The sequence below is a fragment of the Oreochromis aureus genome, linkage group 14 (genome assembly GCF_013358895.1).
Source record: "Oreochromis aureus strain Israel breed Guangdong linkage group 14, ZZ_aureus, whole genome shotgun sequence".
Classification (NCBI taxonomy): Eukaryota; Metazoa; Chordata; class Actinopteri; order Cichliformes; family Cichlidae; genus Oreochromis; species Oreochromis aureus.
In genome coordinates, this window is record NC_052955.1 from 41,925,267 (window position 1) to 41,940,737 (window position 15,471).

General features: G+C 39.9%; 1 long non-coding RNA gene across 1 annotated transcript; it reads right to left on the bottom strand.

Moving 5' to 3' along the window:
- Positions 1–6,025: 6,025 nt before the first annotated feature.
- LOC120432890 lies at positions 6,026–6,844 on the bottom strand. The gene is made up of 2 exons (XR_005608167.1): positions 6,278–6,844; positions 6,026–6,194 (listed from the first exon to the last, which is right to left on the bottom strand). It is a non-coding gene; the product is annotated as an uncharacterized LOC120432890 (long non-coding RNA).
- Positions 6,845–15,471: the final 8,627 nt, after the last annotated feature.

Sequence of the window (15,471 nt, forward strand, 5' to 3'; positions counted from 1 at the left end):
CATTTATTAAGAAAATGTTAAAAAGGCAGGAACACTCTTTACAGGTTTGTGGGTGGCTCTTAAAAGAGCCGTTGTGAGGAAGTCACTCGGACTTCAAACAGGCTACTCCTTTGGCTGCCAAGTCACAGCTCCCTCCGCCGAGAAGTGGGCCATGAACTTCTCCCTCACCAGGACAGCCTCTTTGGATGAGTTGTTTGCTGCTACACGGCCCAGGCTTTGCAACGGCTCCACCACAGCAGGTGCCACACTCCTCACAGCAGGTGCCCCTCTCTCGTCCAAACAGCGCAGAAAATTGTGGAGAACACACGTTGCCTTCACACACTTCTCCAAAATTTCAGGACGGAGCTCCATGGAGTGCTGATACATCCTCCACTGTGAGGAGAGGACACCAAAGGCACCCTCCACTATCATCCTGGCCCTGGAAAGGCGATAGTTAAAGATCCTCTTCTCTAAAGGGAGGAGGCGTCCAGGGAAAGGCCTCATGAGCTCACGCCGCAGCGGGAATGCTTCATCAGCCACAAACACATGGGGCTGGGCTCCACGGTGTTCTCCACCAGGTAGAGGCTGGTCAGGAGGCAGATGGAGAGTCCCAGCCCGAAGAGCCTGACCAAAGGTGGAGTTGGCCAGAATACCCCCGTCGCTGGTCCTCCCGTACCCCCAACATCAATAACTCGGAAGCGATACCTTGCATCCACAACCGCAAGGAGAACAATGGAGAATGTTCCCTTGTAGTTGTGGAACATGGATCCTGAGTTGGGGGTGCCTTCGCCTGGACGTGCTTCCCATCCAGAGCTCCACAGCAGAGAGGAAGTGCCAGCGCCCTGGAATTCCTCTGCAATGGACTGCCAGTCTCCCAGTGAAGGCACAGCCATGAAATCATCCACTAGACAGTCCCAGATGGCTGTCGCTACCTGGGGGATGATCTGGCTCATGGTAGACACACCAACTCGAAAACTGAACGCAATAGTCCTGAAGGAGTCCCCGGTGGCAAGGAACCTGGACAAAATTGTTTAAAATTAGTATGATGTGTACTGCAGTTACAAAATACATTATTCAAATTCCAAAACACTTTGGTAATGTTAGATTTCAATTACAAATATTTTAGATATTATCTAATATACACTATGTAATTATCCTTATAATTACATAGTGTATATTAGATATTATCTAATATACACTATAATTATTAGATAATATCTAAAACAGTCTGCGGGGATTATATAAAAAAATTCAGCTATACATGAATTAAACCAGGTCTAAATAAAAAAAAAAGGAGAGTATCACAACAAAGATTAGTGCACAGTGGTCCACTGTTTGATATCAGCAAACACAGAGAGCATGCACTGATAGACACCACAGCCATGCTATCATTGAAAACACCGATAACAGCATAAATCGAATTAAATCGGGACTTGATGAGAACTTTCGAGTATCACTAGAAATATTAAAAATACAGTCGTCACCGTACCACAGTTTGCTTTCAGTAAACACCGAGAGCATTCACTGTTAGCATAGCACATCCATGTTAGCAGTATATAAACGATAGTTTAGCATATATTAGCACAGGTATCAATAAAGGACTACCGTATTAAACACTTTTACTAACCTCAGGCAGATGGACAGGCGCTCTGCAGGTGGAATTGAGCGCCTGTAGTTGGTGTCTAGGCGGGCGACTCTGGGACCGACGCGGGACAGCAGGTCCTCAAACTGGCCGAGTGAAAGACGGTGGAATCGGCCGTCATCCAGGCACAGCTCCTGGAGCAAATGGTGAAACTCACCAAAGTGCTCACGCCTCTGGAGGACCTGATGGACCCAGGTACGGCGAGGACGTCTTTTTCCCCGCTGCTCTCCTCTCCACAGTAGATAGAGAAGGGAAACTCTCTCTTCAAGCGCTAGCTCGACAGCTGCCATCTTGCAAAGATACTGTCTGGCACAACTTCCTCCCACATCCCTCCCACATTTCCGGTTCACGCGCGTCAAAATATGCAATTTTGAGGCGCGATGGATTTCTGTTGGACACACGTCGAGGTGCGAATGTGCACGCGTCAAATTAGGGGCGTTTGGGGCGTTTTCGCTCGCGCCTATCGCGTTCGGTGTGAACACACCGTTAGTGGGTAAAACATGAGGAAAACATGAGCTAAAAAGTTGGAATGGCATTATCAGTGGGTTCTGTAGTTGCATCTTACTTCTAGTTTGAATTGGCTAATTTCTGGCACTGAGTGGGCCCCATGTAGTAAAACAGTCACAAAATCAATTTTTCAGACGGCTAATATGGGTTCTGTGACACAAAGACACCAAATATATTAAAGCTGACCGCAAACAAAAACTAGTTTGTAAATAAAACCATTTCAAAAATCACGAGGGTACACAAAACAACAGTTTTCACATTTATTTTGTCCAACAACTGTGATTTTACGTAACTGTATTCCAAAGTGCGTAAACTTTTAAAAAACTAGAAATGTCAAATTACATCAAAATTCCTTAGATATTCAGAACTGTTGCAACAGTGAGAAAAAGTCAGATGGAAAACTCAAAAGCTTATCTTGAATCAGCAGGGTTTCTTTTTTTGTTTTTTTTACAGAGCCATAAGTCCATTTTGTACCCTTGCAGCCCTCGGTCCTCCTCTGTCTTTAGCTCCAGTGAACCACTTGGACAGAGCCTTCTCTGCTTCTTGCAAGTTGACTTTTGATGTTAAATAATTCTTCTTCAGTGCCTCTGCAAATGAAGAAGAAAAATGGGCAAGCCAAAGTAAAGTTAATCTTAGCTTACTTAATTTGGTGATGATTTGCAAAGAACAATGTTTATTTCACTTTATTGCCTCAAAAATATATCTATAAATTGCATGATAACCAATCTCAGTTACACTTTCAAACAATTTATTTAAAAAGTTTAGTTTTCTAAAGTTCAAATGTCTCAAGTGAAACTAACTTACCATACACAATAGAGCAGGGCGATATGACCAAAAATATTTATCACGATATACATTTGAAAATTTGCGATAACGATATAACTGACGATATAATTGACACTAGACAAAATACTTTACAACTCCACAACTTTATGAGTGCAAAAAACCCCATCAATGTATTTTCACTTAAACAAGCAGCTGTTTTTTATGTGCATTAAAGTTATATAAAAAAGTAACAGTGCAAATTCCTTGCGGACAGTTTAACCAAAAGGCATTTCCAGTGGAAATTGGCCGACATATCCTCAGCATAACCATGTATAATGTCCACAAAACTTAAAAAGAGGTTATACACACACAATACGGTGATATTATGTTGAAGCACAGTACGTATCACTCCGCGAGGGGCCCGCCGACGATAGCCATAATGCTCTGACAATCCATCAAGCGGTGCGGGTTCGTAGCTTAGCAAAGTCGTACTAAAACATTTGACAGATTTTCGAGCGCCATGTACCACATAAAATCGTTTAGAGGTCAGTAAACACAACCAGAATTCATACATAAGGCACACGGGATTATAAGGGGCACTGCCGATTTTCAGAAAAATCAAAGGATTGATTTTAAGTGTGCCGTATTTTCCAAACAACACGGTAATAACGATGGCCCGCTAGCATGCTCTACCAAAAATAGTGCTTTGTTGTGTATCTGATGGACGAAAGCTAAACCAGTTCCACACCACTGAAGTTGCAGCATTTTTACAAACCAATTCTGGTTCATCCGTTTCATTTAACGATCCACTTTCACTCTTCTCATTCTGCGTCGCCGCCATGTGCGTATGTAAACATAGGCACTGCGCATGCGCGTTTTACCCACATTCTATCGCGATATTTCATTTTCCTATCGTTGCCCAAAATTACACCGGTATTACTGTGAACGGTATGATATAGCCCAGCCCTAATACACAACATTAAAAAGACGCAAATCTCTGAACTTTTTTTTCCCACGTCGGCCAAGCATGTTGTACTCCACAGCCAGCTCAGGTGATATGAGGAATTTCATCATCCTTCTTGTGGCATCGTCTACACTTGTTCCCCCTGTATCTGCTACCATGGCAACCTGAGGGGAACATATTATAGGACAGATTAGATACTGGCATCTGGTTAGGATGCCTCCCTGGTGAGGTGTTTTGGGCACGTCCCACCAGGAAGAGACCCAGAACACCCAGGACATGCTGGAGGGACAATGTTTTTCGGCTGGCCTGGGAATGCCTTGGGCCAAGTGCCTGGAGAGAGCAAAGTCTGGGCCTCTCTACTTAGTACCGGATTGGGTCGAGGGGCAGCAGCCTAAGCTTAAGATAATGCACCGGAATGGAGGATAAATGGACGCTTTACATATTACTTAATGTTTACTGTGTGGTGATAAAAATAACATATGGTAGTAAACACAAGCTAAACTAAATAAATTAATTGCGGTTCCTTAACCCTTTATCCCCAATAATGTTACGCAGGATAACCGGAATTATATATTGTTTTAGCTGTAAAAGTGTCATAAAATCAGCTGTGAGTGTGTGTGCTTTTGACCCTTTTTTCAGTATTACTACTACTTTATACATCTGGTAGGTTTTTTCCTCTACTGTATACTATATGAATGTAATCAAGGATTAATAACAGAAAAAAAAAAGAAATTGAAATTTTGCCATTTTTACTGAAGGCAATCAAAATGTACATGAATAAAATATTTAAATTAGTCAATTCAAATTAACAACTCTAAAACACTGAACAAAATCAAGTATTTGACCCTATGGTTCATTTTCAGACATCTCTTTTCTTCTAAAAGTCCAGGCTTGACGAGACAGGTTTGGAAAAACCTGTCGCTGGCGACATTTTGGGGGCTAAAGGGTTAAAATAAATAGGTATTGGCCAAAATTTGTATAAACTATCATAGCAGAACAAAAGTTAAAAAAATCTTTATCTGTTATCAGAATCAAATATTTGATTAGAATAAAAAATTTAACTTTCTGGAAGATTTCTCGTTACATCTGTCATAAAAGTAACAACATCTCAAAAAAGAAACTTGATAGCAACAGAAAAATATGATAGCAGTGTGATGTGATGGTCCCTGGCCAGATTTTGGCACATATAATAAGCCCTGTGACACAAAAACCACTGAACTCTGACACGCACAGACTGTTTTCCTTTGTGGTAATGAAGAAAAATGCTGGTCTGGTATGTAAAAGGGAATTTATTCTTCCAGGACCTGAAGCTCCGTAATGCAGCCCTCCAACAGCCAAACCTATCTGTTATCTGATTGTCTTGATGCATGCTCAATCATCCAGGTAAGTAAATCTCCAAAAGTTGATTCTGTTCATCTGGACGTAGCGCTTTCAGCATTTTCTCCCACTGAAAACACTACGTCCAGATGAACAGAATCAACTTCTGGAGATGTTCTCTGATTGGATTGTTTAATTGGTGACTGACATGAAATTAACCAATCAGCTGAAAGGAAGAAAAATAGGGTTAAAATTTGGATGTGTAAGTATAAATCCACACACAGCCAGGAAAGCTGAGCGCAGAGTTGTTTGTAGCACCAATTCAGCCAGAGTGGAGCCATATGGATTTTCCATCCATCCACACTGTAAAGTCTATAGACCAGCAAGTGATAAATTAACAGTGTTGTTGGTATTTTCTAAAACAGTTGTATGCAATAGGAATTGCTGTTTATAGTCCTCCTGTATATCTGCATGTTGCCTCCCAATTAAAACCTGTGATAATTGAGATTCAAATTCATGTCATACCTATACCACCAGTTATCAAGTATCCGGATCGACCTTTACTGATGTGCTTAAAGGAAAATTGTTATTTCCATGTATTTTCCTGTTCTGCCTTCAATTTTGAGGACTTCCCCCCACATTTCTAGTTGTGACAGTGCACCTACAACAAAAAAAATCTACTGTGATTTACATTTGTTGAATGAGCAATTTTGTAAAATAGTCTATTTTTGTATGCACAGTTTACAAATCTGTCCTGTACAGCATGGAATGATTGCATGCTAAAAAGTTTGTCACGGTCTGTGTTGGCAGACCGTGGGGAGATGGGGAAATAGGACCCAAACGCCGGACTCTTCAGTGCAACAGTGTTTATTTACAAGGTGGTGAGGTAAATGACAATAAATCCCCAGTTTCCCAGACTCCCGTGTAGTGTCTTCTTCCCAAAAGTCTCCGTGTAGTGCTCTCTGCCCCAGTGTCCCTGCACTCCCCGTGCTCACTGCTCCTTCTCATCCCACATTTCTCCTGAGGGGAAAACCATAGAGGCAGCCGTTAAACACTTATCCCAGCAGGCATACACTCACACTTGACTGTGCTTGAAGACTGACGTGTAGTCAAACGCAATAATCCAGCGTCGGTGGAAGCTCCATCACTCCTCTAAATAGTTCCACCGACGAGCCCTGATGAGGAGCAGGTGTGTGGCAAGGGCTTCGGGTGTGGCCAGTCCTCGAGCTAGGCCACGCCCCTCAGGCCTGAAGATGCCTGTAACTTGGCCACAGAAACAGCAACACACAAACACACACAAACCTGCCTACATACAGATGAGGGCAGAGATCAGAGGCAGTGCAGACAACACACCAAAATAATAATAATAATAATAATAATAATAAAGACAATCCAAATAATGATAATGCTAATAATAATAATAATAATAATAATAATAATAATGGTCCACACTGTTCACGGACCCCGAGTCCCCGGAACCGGGTCCGTGACAAAGTTGTTGCTTAAAAATAAAACAATACATTTTTAATTAATAACATCAGCAGAAAGCCTTGTTATTAATTAGATGTACAATTTCTATAGAATACAAAACAACTCAGTTCATTTTTGATCATATCAATACCAGCATATTACACAACTAGTGATGGGATTTTCGTCTCTTTTTAGAGAACTGGCTCTTTCGATTCCGCTCACTAAAAAGAGCCGGCTCTTTCGGCTCCCAACCAGCTCTTCAGGTTGTTTTGTTGCTTTAATTAATTTATTATTAACAACAATATAAAATTATGCACAAAAGGAATTACTAATGTAAAAAAAGAAACGTGGTTTTATTTATATATGATTATATATAAATATATATGGTGGCCCCTAGAGACAAAGCACGTACAAACTCCAAAAACCCATTTCTAGCGTTAACTGAACTTCCATAACAGAGCTACCTAGATCACTTAAATTACACAACTAAAAGCATATGTGTATTGTTTGTGTATTTATACACAAGCACTCATATATATTCAAATAATTCCAAAAACTGTTCATTTACCTCACACCAAATCCGGTCGTTGGTACTTCCTGGCTTGTGTAGCCACTAGGTAACAAAAGCTCAACACTGTGCCTAGCATCCTGGAGCACTTCTGTAGTGTTTTGTACGTGCTTCGGAGTTTGTACGTGGTATGGAGTTTTTACGTGTTTTAGAATTTTTACGTGTTTTGGGGTTTGTACGTGCTTTGTCTCTAGCGGTCACCGTAAATATACTTTTATTTATTCTCTCCACATAAAATGTAATAAATAAATCATATAATACAAAAAACAACTAGTCACAGTTCAACCTCTAACTATTTAAATTTCCAGCTTTTGATTTTAAACAAATTTAAAGTGAAACAACACAAAACACTGCAAACCACAACACAAATATAAATTAAAATATGAAAACAAAAAGAAGATGCACATTCTCTGTCATATGGGCCTGCATGAATAAACTTTCTGAATCCTTTATCATCCGCAATTGAAAATAGTTGTGGATGATCACTATACCTTTCTAATGTGACGTTGTTGTCCCTGGCTCTCTTTCTCTCTCTCTCCCTCCTGCTCTGTTACTGTGCTACTGCGTATGTAACTACCGCCCCTCCCCCCTCTTCCCAGCGCAAAGCACAAGGCTCGCGTGCGGAGTGAAGTGGAAAAAAAGTGCGAGAGAGAGGGTGAGAGAAAGAAAAAAAAAACACGTTCGTGTCGTTCACTTCAAAGAGTCGGCTCTAAGAGCCGTTTCGTTCACGACCAACACATCACCAACAACCATGATGAAAAACGCTCATCTGCTTCCATCACCATCAGCTGATTAACATCCCAGCAAACACCAGTATGTGGGCCCCACATGGGCTATCGGGGTTCCAAGTGGGCATGGGCTTACAATGGCCATCCAATCTGGGACCCACTTGGGTTAGCCAAGTAGGACCCACATGAGCCAGCCCAAATGGGGTATGTTATATGGGTGCCATATGGGTAATAAATGGGAAGTAGGTTGAACAGGCAACTAAGTTTAACGACCTCAGTTAAGTATAATTATTACTAATGTGTAAGTATGAACATAAATTAAAACAAAATAACTGATAATAAATTATACCAGAGGCAGTATATTTAAAACGTTAAAACAAAAACTATCCTTAAATTGTATATTTAATTAATAAAAATATACATAAAAAATATATTAATATAAATGAAACAGAAAGAACAGATGTGAGTTAAAATTGTAAGCCACTTGAGAAAATAAAATAGATGGTTTTACATTTAAGTGAAATATTTTTTTTAAGTCTATGTAGGAGTGGTCTTTGAAATCTCGCGTTACTTAAAGAAATATCGCAAGGTGTTTGGAAACCCTTCCCCCCACACTGGAAAATTCGTAATTTCCTGCCCTTGGACAGTTGAGTTGGCATTTTTTGGATTAAGTCAATCTTATTTTCTGCACTTAAGGTAAGGATTTTTTGACCTGATTTGAATGAAATGTTTAGAAAGTTACGATAATGTACGTGGTATGTGGTTAGTGAAGTCCTGGACTTTTTCCTAGCACTCAAGCTAGTTGAAATTTTGACCAAATGGACTTTGCCGATTTTCACAGTTTGAAGCCTTATGCTGTATCATACAGAGTGCTTAACTAGCACCGAAATTAATAACTACGTGTACTTAACATCAAGTTGTTGCGGATTATACTTAAACATTATCTTGTTTTTCCTAAGATTAGTATTAGTAAATGGCTGTACAAGACCAGTTTTACAAAATTCAAACTTTTTGAGAGGAATATAGCTGCATGTGAGCTTCCTGAGTTTAAACCGAATTTTTTTAATCCCAAGAACATGACTTATTTAATTGTACAGAGCAGCGCGTGTGTGTGTGTGTGTGTGTGTGTGAGAGAGAGAGAGAGGGGCTGGGGGGGGGGGCTTTTCACTATGACAGCAACCAAAATTGCTGCAGTCTTGTCTTTATTAGCTTCATTTAAAAAAAACAAAAAAAACAAAAAAACAACGGCTGACAGCGCTGTAAACAATGGCAGACTGGTGGGTAATAAGCAAGCCAATAGTGCAGAAAACAGAGATTTGAGATGGGAAGCTGTACTTGAAGTACACTGAGAGAGAGAGAGGGAGAGAAAGCTGTGCAGTAAGTGTGATTTTTATCGCAAAGCAAAATAGCAAAATTAAGATGGAATTAATGACGATGTTTATCAAATGTTAAGCGTAGTTTGGATCTTCTTTTGCTTCTTGTTCAGTGAATTTTGCTCAGAGTGATGAAACCTGCAGCGTCAGAATCAGTGAGCAGTGGCGTCACAAAACTTTAAGTACTTCTGAAAATTTTTTGTATTTTTCTGAAAAGACACCTGATTTTGTGTTACTTTTCAAGTGCCTTCATCATTTCAAATGTTATTAACTAAAGACAGTATTTTGGCTGATGTAGACTCGCAACTTAGGAATGAACAAAATGCATACAGCATAAGTAGTTTAATTTTAAAAAAAAAACATTTATTCAAAACTGACGTCGGTATTTTGGGTTGTGAGAGCGTCTGTGTTTAATGTAGAAGTTCACTCTGACGCCTCTGTCTTTCTAAATGGAGGGACAGTAACTGCATGTGTATATGTAAGCGTGTAAAAACTGCAGATGGTAAGATTAACACCAACCGTATTTATTTATTGTAGAAATGAATCTCTTGTAAACAATAACGTGGCGCACAGTGTGACGTCAAAGATGGTGCACACCTTTGACGTTGCGTGACTAAATCTCCGTTTTCCTCGTCCATACTTAAACGCAAAAACTGAGTTTTCGAAAATCTCCACCCCGGCAGGAGTTTTTAAAAAACGTGTGTGGACGTAGCCTGAGATTCTGGCGTTTCTGGCAAAATACATTTAAATTTAAAAGTCAATTCAGGATTTTAATGAATCCATATCACTTAATTCAAACTAAAATCGATTTTAATCGGAAAATCGGTTATTGAAACCTACCCCTAATTGTGAGTAAGCTTGTGAGATGGTTCAATTCAATTCAGCTTTATTTATACGGCACTAAATCACAACAACAGTCGCCTCAAGGTGCTTTATATTGTAAGGTAGATCCTACAATAATACATACAGAGAAAAATCCAACAATCATATGACCCCCTATGAGCAAGCACTTTGGTGACAATGGGAAGGAAAAACTCCCTTTCCAGGTGCTGTGCATAGTTCAAAGGCTGCTTTGCTGAAAGATGGAAATAAATCATGAGCTGAAAATAATAAAGATTGATGTACTAGTGCTTATTATGTAGAAGTAGATCTTTGCCCACATTGACTTCTAAATATCTAAAGCTAAACTGAAGGACCAACAGCACAAATCCCCACCAGAAGATGATTGTTCCTATATTTCTGATACACAAGTGACAGCCAAATGCTAAAGTGAATGAAATTTAAGAAAATGGCCTTATTAACCACGATTAATAACATGTAAATGTGCTTTGGATAGTTGTCAGGCCCCAATAATATTTCTGAGTAAGGACCTGTTGATGTAGTTAGTGTAACCTAATATGGGCAGAAATCTGTGCTATCAGAAACTGAATTTGAATAAGTTAAATTTGAATTTAACTTATTCAGCACGGTGGCACGGTGGTTAGCACTGTTGCCGCACAGCAAGAAGGTCCTGAGTTCAATTACACCATCAGGTTGGGGTCTTTCTGTGTGGAGTTTGCATGTTCTCCCCGTGTTTGCGTGTGTTCCCTCCGGGTACTCTGGCTTCCTCCCACCGTCCAAAGACATGCAGTTTGAGGGGATAGGTTAATTGGATAATCCAAATTGTCACTAGGTGTGAGTGAATGTGAGCGTGAATGGTTGTCTGTCCCTGTGTGTTGGCCCTGCGACAGACTGGCGACCTGTCCAGGGTGTACCCCGCCTCTCGCCCTATGACAGCTGGGATAGGCTCCAGCGCCCCCCGCGACCCTGGAAAGGATAAGCGGAAGCGAATGGATGGATAAATTTGAATTTGAATTGCTCAGATTGAATCTGAATTGTAACTTGAATAAATGCTTTTGAAAACTGAATTTGAATTAGTCTCATTTGAAATTGAATTTATGATTTGAAAATGAATTCATTTGCTTTGAAACTTCATTTTATCCTTTCAAAATTCAGCTCTTGGATAATTTCAGTTTCACTTCTCACCATTCAGTTTCAGTTCTACAATTCAATTTCAGTTCCAAAATTCAGTTTTTTGGAACTTACATCCGGTTCCGGTTCAAGGGCAATCGAGCGCAGAGTAATCGAACTTCGTTTTACTAGCAGACCACAAGTGGCAATCTACGACATCTTGAGCTGGAGCTGGAATAATTCTGAAGACATTCGTGATGTCAAATGACCAGTTGCGAAACTCTCAGGTTGGTAATAAATGTATTACATGTATAAGAACAAGCGTCATGTTAACAAATAATACCCGTACAGTAACGTTTATGCGTGTTGTAGCTGTTAGCTAAAAATGCTAATTTAGCGTAGATTGCCATGGGTTCAGCGTTGACAAACAAATATGACAGACTCCTTCCAATAGAATTCCAATGTTGTCATCTTGTAGCCTTCAGGAGTCCTCCACACTTGCAGAGGCCCCTACAGTAGGATGAGGGAAACCCACCGCGTCTCATAAAAACTTTGAAGGGTACCTTTAGCGTCAGCATGAGAAGTTAAGGGACGTGACAAATCGTCAGTATTTTACGCATCGGGAGTAAAGCACTATTAATTAATTAATTAAAGTGCTTGAAATATATGAAACAATGCTTATTATTGTTAAATTCTTGTGGATTTAAAATGTGAAGGGAACACTAATGGTTTGCAATGGCCTTAAGTGACACTTATTATTAACAGTTATTTTAATACTAAATGACATTGTATTGCATTGCCTTTTGCAGAATATATTCATTCAGGAGTGCTTGTCCAGATTTAGGCAAAGGCTGGAGTATGTCCTCAACAACAACCCACTTGACCTTGATTATCTGGAGTACATTGTGACCCAAGAGAGGACTTTCATGAATGCACTGGAGAATGCTGACCTTCCTGCTGATGTCTGCGAAGCTATGGAAGAACTGAGCAGCTTGTTACACCAGCGAAACAACCCTCCCCCCATCAACTCTGTGCTACAGATTATTGGTCCTTATGGGCGTTTTAGGTTTCAGGTCACAGAGAATCACCTCCAAAGTCTTCTTCAGCTTGGTCTACCTGCCACATGTGTAGCAGACCTTCTTGGTGTCTCAAGACGTACCATGTACAGGAGAATGCAGGAGTACAACATGACAGTTAGGAGTCTTTACGATATCTAATGATGCTCTGGATGCCAAAGTGAGAGACATTAAATCCAGACTACCTCATGTTGGATATCAGATTGTCAAGGTTTGCCTTCAAGCTGAGGGCCACCGTGTACAGTGGAACAGAGTAAAGGCATCAATGCACAGAGTTGATACCGAGGGCATTTTAACAAGAATGTCAACTTTGGGCTGTGTGGTTCGGTGAAAGTACTGTGTTCAAGGCCCACATTTCCTACAGCACATTGACACCAATCACAAACTAATTAGGTTTGTTATTGCATAGAAAATTAAAAGACTGACATAATTCTGAATATTTTTATCCATCATAATTATGCTTTGCTTGTCTTTTTTTCACCAGATACAACATAGTGATATTTGGCGGCATAGATGGCTACTCTAGGAAGGTAAGTTGCGTACCCAAAAACAGCACATATTATTAAATCCACAAAGACTTTCTCACACCTTGTTATCTTTTCTCTCTCTGCTTATGTAATTATACAGTTCACATACTTTGATCATATTGTGTATTATGATGGCTTGCACACTCTTGTCACATGTCCTCCTATAAACATTTTGTAAACATTTTGTGCTTCAGCACCCCCAAAATGAATCAAAGCACCCCCAAAGATTTCTTACTTTTTTGACAATATTTGCTGTTTGTGTGACACACTACTAAAAATATAAAAAGCATTCAGTACTTGTTTGAGACTTAACATTTTAACAACAAAAGTATAGATAACCCCCCCTCCTCCCAAAATGGTTTGCTCCAGCTCTGGCTCTAGCGCCGTTGCTGCCAGAGCGATGGTGGCTGAGACGCAGCGGAGCAGAGGTGTAAGTGCCTGGCTTAAAACAGGACATATTAGCTGCATTTAACCTTCAGTTACTCTTTATATACTTAGGTAGGAGTCAGGCCATGTTTCTTTTTAGCTGAAAAACATTACATCCAGGTAACCTGCAGTGTTGGAAACATGTTTTCCGACGATGTTTGCTACCCTACAATCCGTCCTGCTCTGTAGTAAAATCAGCGACATTTGACCGTCCTGTTGCTCCCATTGAAATTTATACAGCCTATTTAAAATCTAAAACTTAAAACTGTCTGTAGCCTGCTGTTGTTACCACTGTCCTGTTTGAAATGGAGTGAGAGAAGCTGGCTGTTATGTCATATGTGCATGTGCAGATATTAAACCCAGGAGCAACATTCAGGTAAAAGTGTAAGAACAAATGATCCGTCAATAAAGGATAATGTTGGATCAGTGTTTCAATATTTATATCTTTTATTAGATGTACATGTGGTTTGGTTATTTGTCTTTTGGTTGAAAGTACACTGAGAGAGGACTTTTTTTTATTAGTGATCTTAATAGTATTTGTTTTTTTCATATTAATGTAATTTTTTCATCTAATTGAATACAATCTATTTGTGTATGATTGTCAGTCAAAAGAGGGAGAGAGGAAAGACGGGAGCATGAGGAAAAAGTACAAGGTCCGGAAGAACCAGGTAAGAAAACAGACAGGGAACAGTGACAGGCAAAACAAACTGTTAACCTGCTTGAGAGAGTTGATCACCAAAAAGTGATAGACAGATTTGCCAACCTCAAGGTGAGGCGACATAGGTTAAAATAAAAGAAAAAATCTGCAGAGCCGTAGTAGTATCTGCAGTAAAGATCTTTTCATACATTGCATACATTGTACCATAGGCAAAGTTGCCTCCATTTTTATAATTTTTTATCAATATTTTGTACATTTGTACATTTCAAGGACTCTATTTTTGGAGTGTATTTTTATATATCTGTATTGTATTATACATACACATTAAAAGTTAATCTCTGTCCAAAAAATGTACTCAGTTTACTTCTTACTCACTATGATCATCATTCATCATTTTCCCCCAGTAATTAAGGTTAGGATATGTTTTTTTTTTTTTTATTCCAATCATTCTTCGTTTGCAGCATTTAAATAACCTTTATCTGATTTGATGGTTTTGTTACTGACTTTTAAAAAAGTGTTTTGTTTTTCTTTCACAAATGTGGGGATTAAATTGTGTTAAAATGTACAAAACAGTGATGTCATGTTTTGTGACAAGGACCCAGGCACACAGAGACTTATGTTATGATCCAGTGTTGTTTGTTTTGTGTTACTCCTCCCACCAGAGGATGGCTGTGGGTTTCTTCCCCTTTTTCTCTTAGGAGGTGGACACCTGGGCGTGCCTGCTGGGTATCTGGGTGGAGTCTCTGCCTATCCTCGGATTGGATAATTGGTTGATCACCTCCAGTACTTAACTACCGGATAACAGCCACCTGGCCCCCTCTCTCCTAACCTCCACCATTCAACCAAGAACCTGTGTGTTGATTCGTTGCAGTGTAGAGTTTCTTTGACAAAGTGATTAGCCAGTATAACCTCGTGTGTGTGTCTGGCGTTATTATGTCAATTTTGTAAATAGCTGTAAATAGATTTGTCAAGTAGTGATCGTACATTTTGTTCACCTTGTATATATCCTTCACTGCAGCAGCCTAGTAGGCGTGAGAAGCCATTTTTGTTGATTACGTTTTCTCCTGTTTTTCATTTAGGAAGTTAGGTAAGTGAATTGTCTTTTGTTTGGTTTTCATTTTTGCGTAGGAAAGCGTAGGGACCATTAGGGAGTTTTGTTTGTTATTTTTGGCACTGCTCACTGCTGAAGAAAATAAATGGCTGCTTAGCACTTTAAAAAGATATTGTTGTTTGTGTTCTTGCTTGGGTGGTGTGTGAGTGGGCCAACTTCTTGTTGCGTTCGATACTCGCCTAGACTGAGAACGTAACATTAATTGGGGGTTCGTCCATCTTTTTTTTTCGTCGGGTTGGCTTGGAGTGTGGGCTCTTTTGTACTTTGTTCTTTCTTCGTTGCTGTTGTCGCAGGTCGGTTACCTGTGTTCTTGGTTGGCTCTACTTTTCTGGTTGGCAGTTTTTTCTTGTGTGGGAGGGTGTGTGTGTGTTAGTATGGAATTTAAATTGGAGGATTTCACTTTAGGCCCA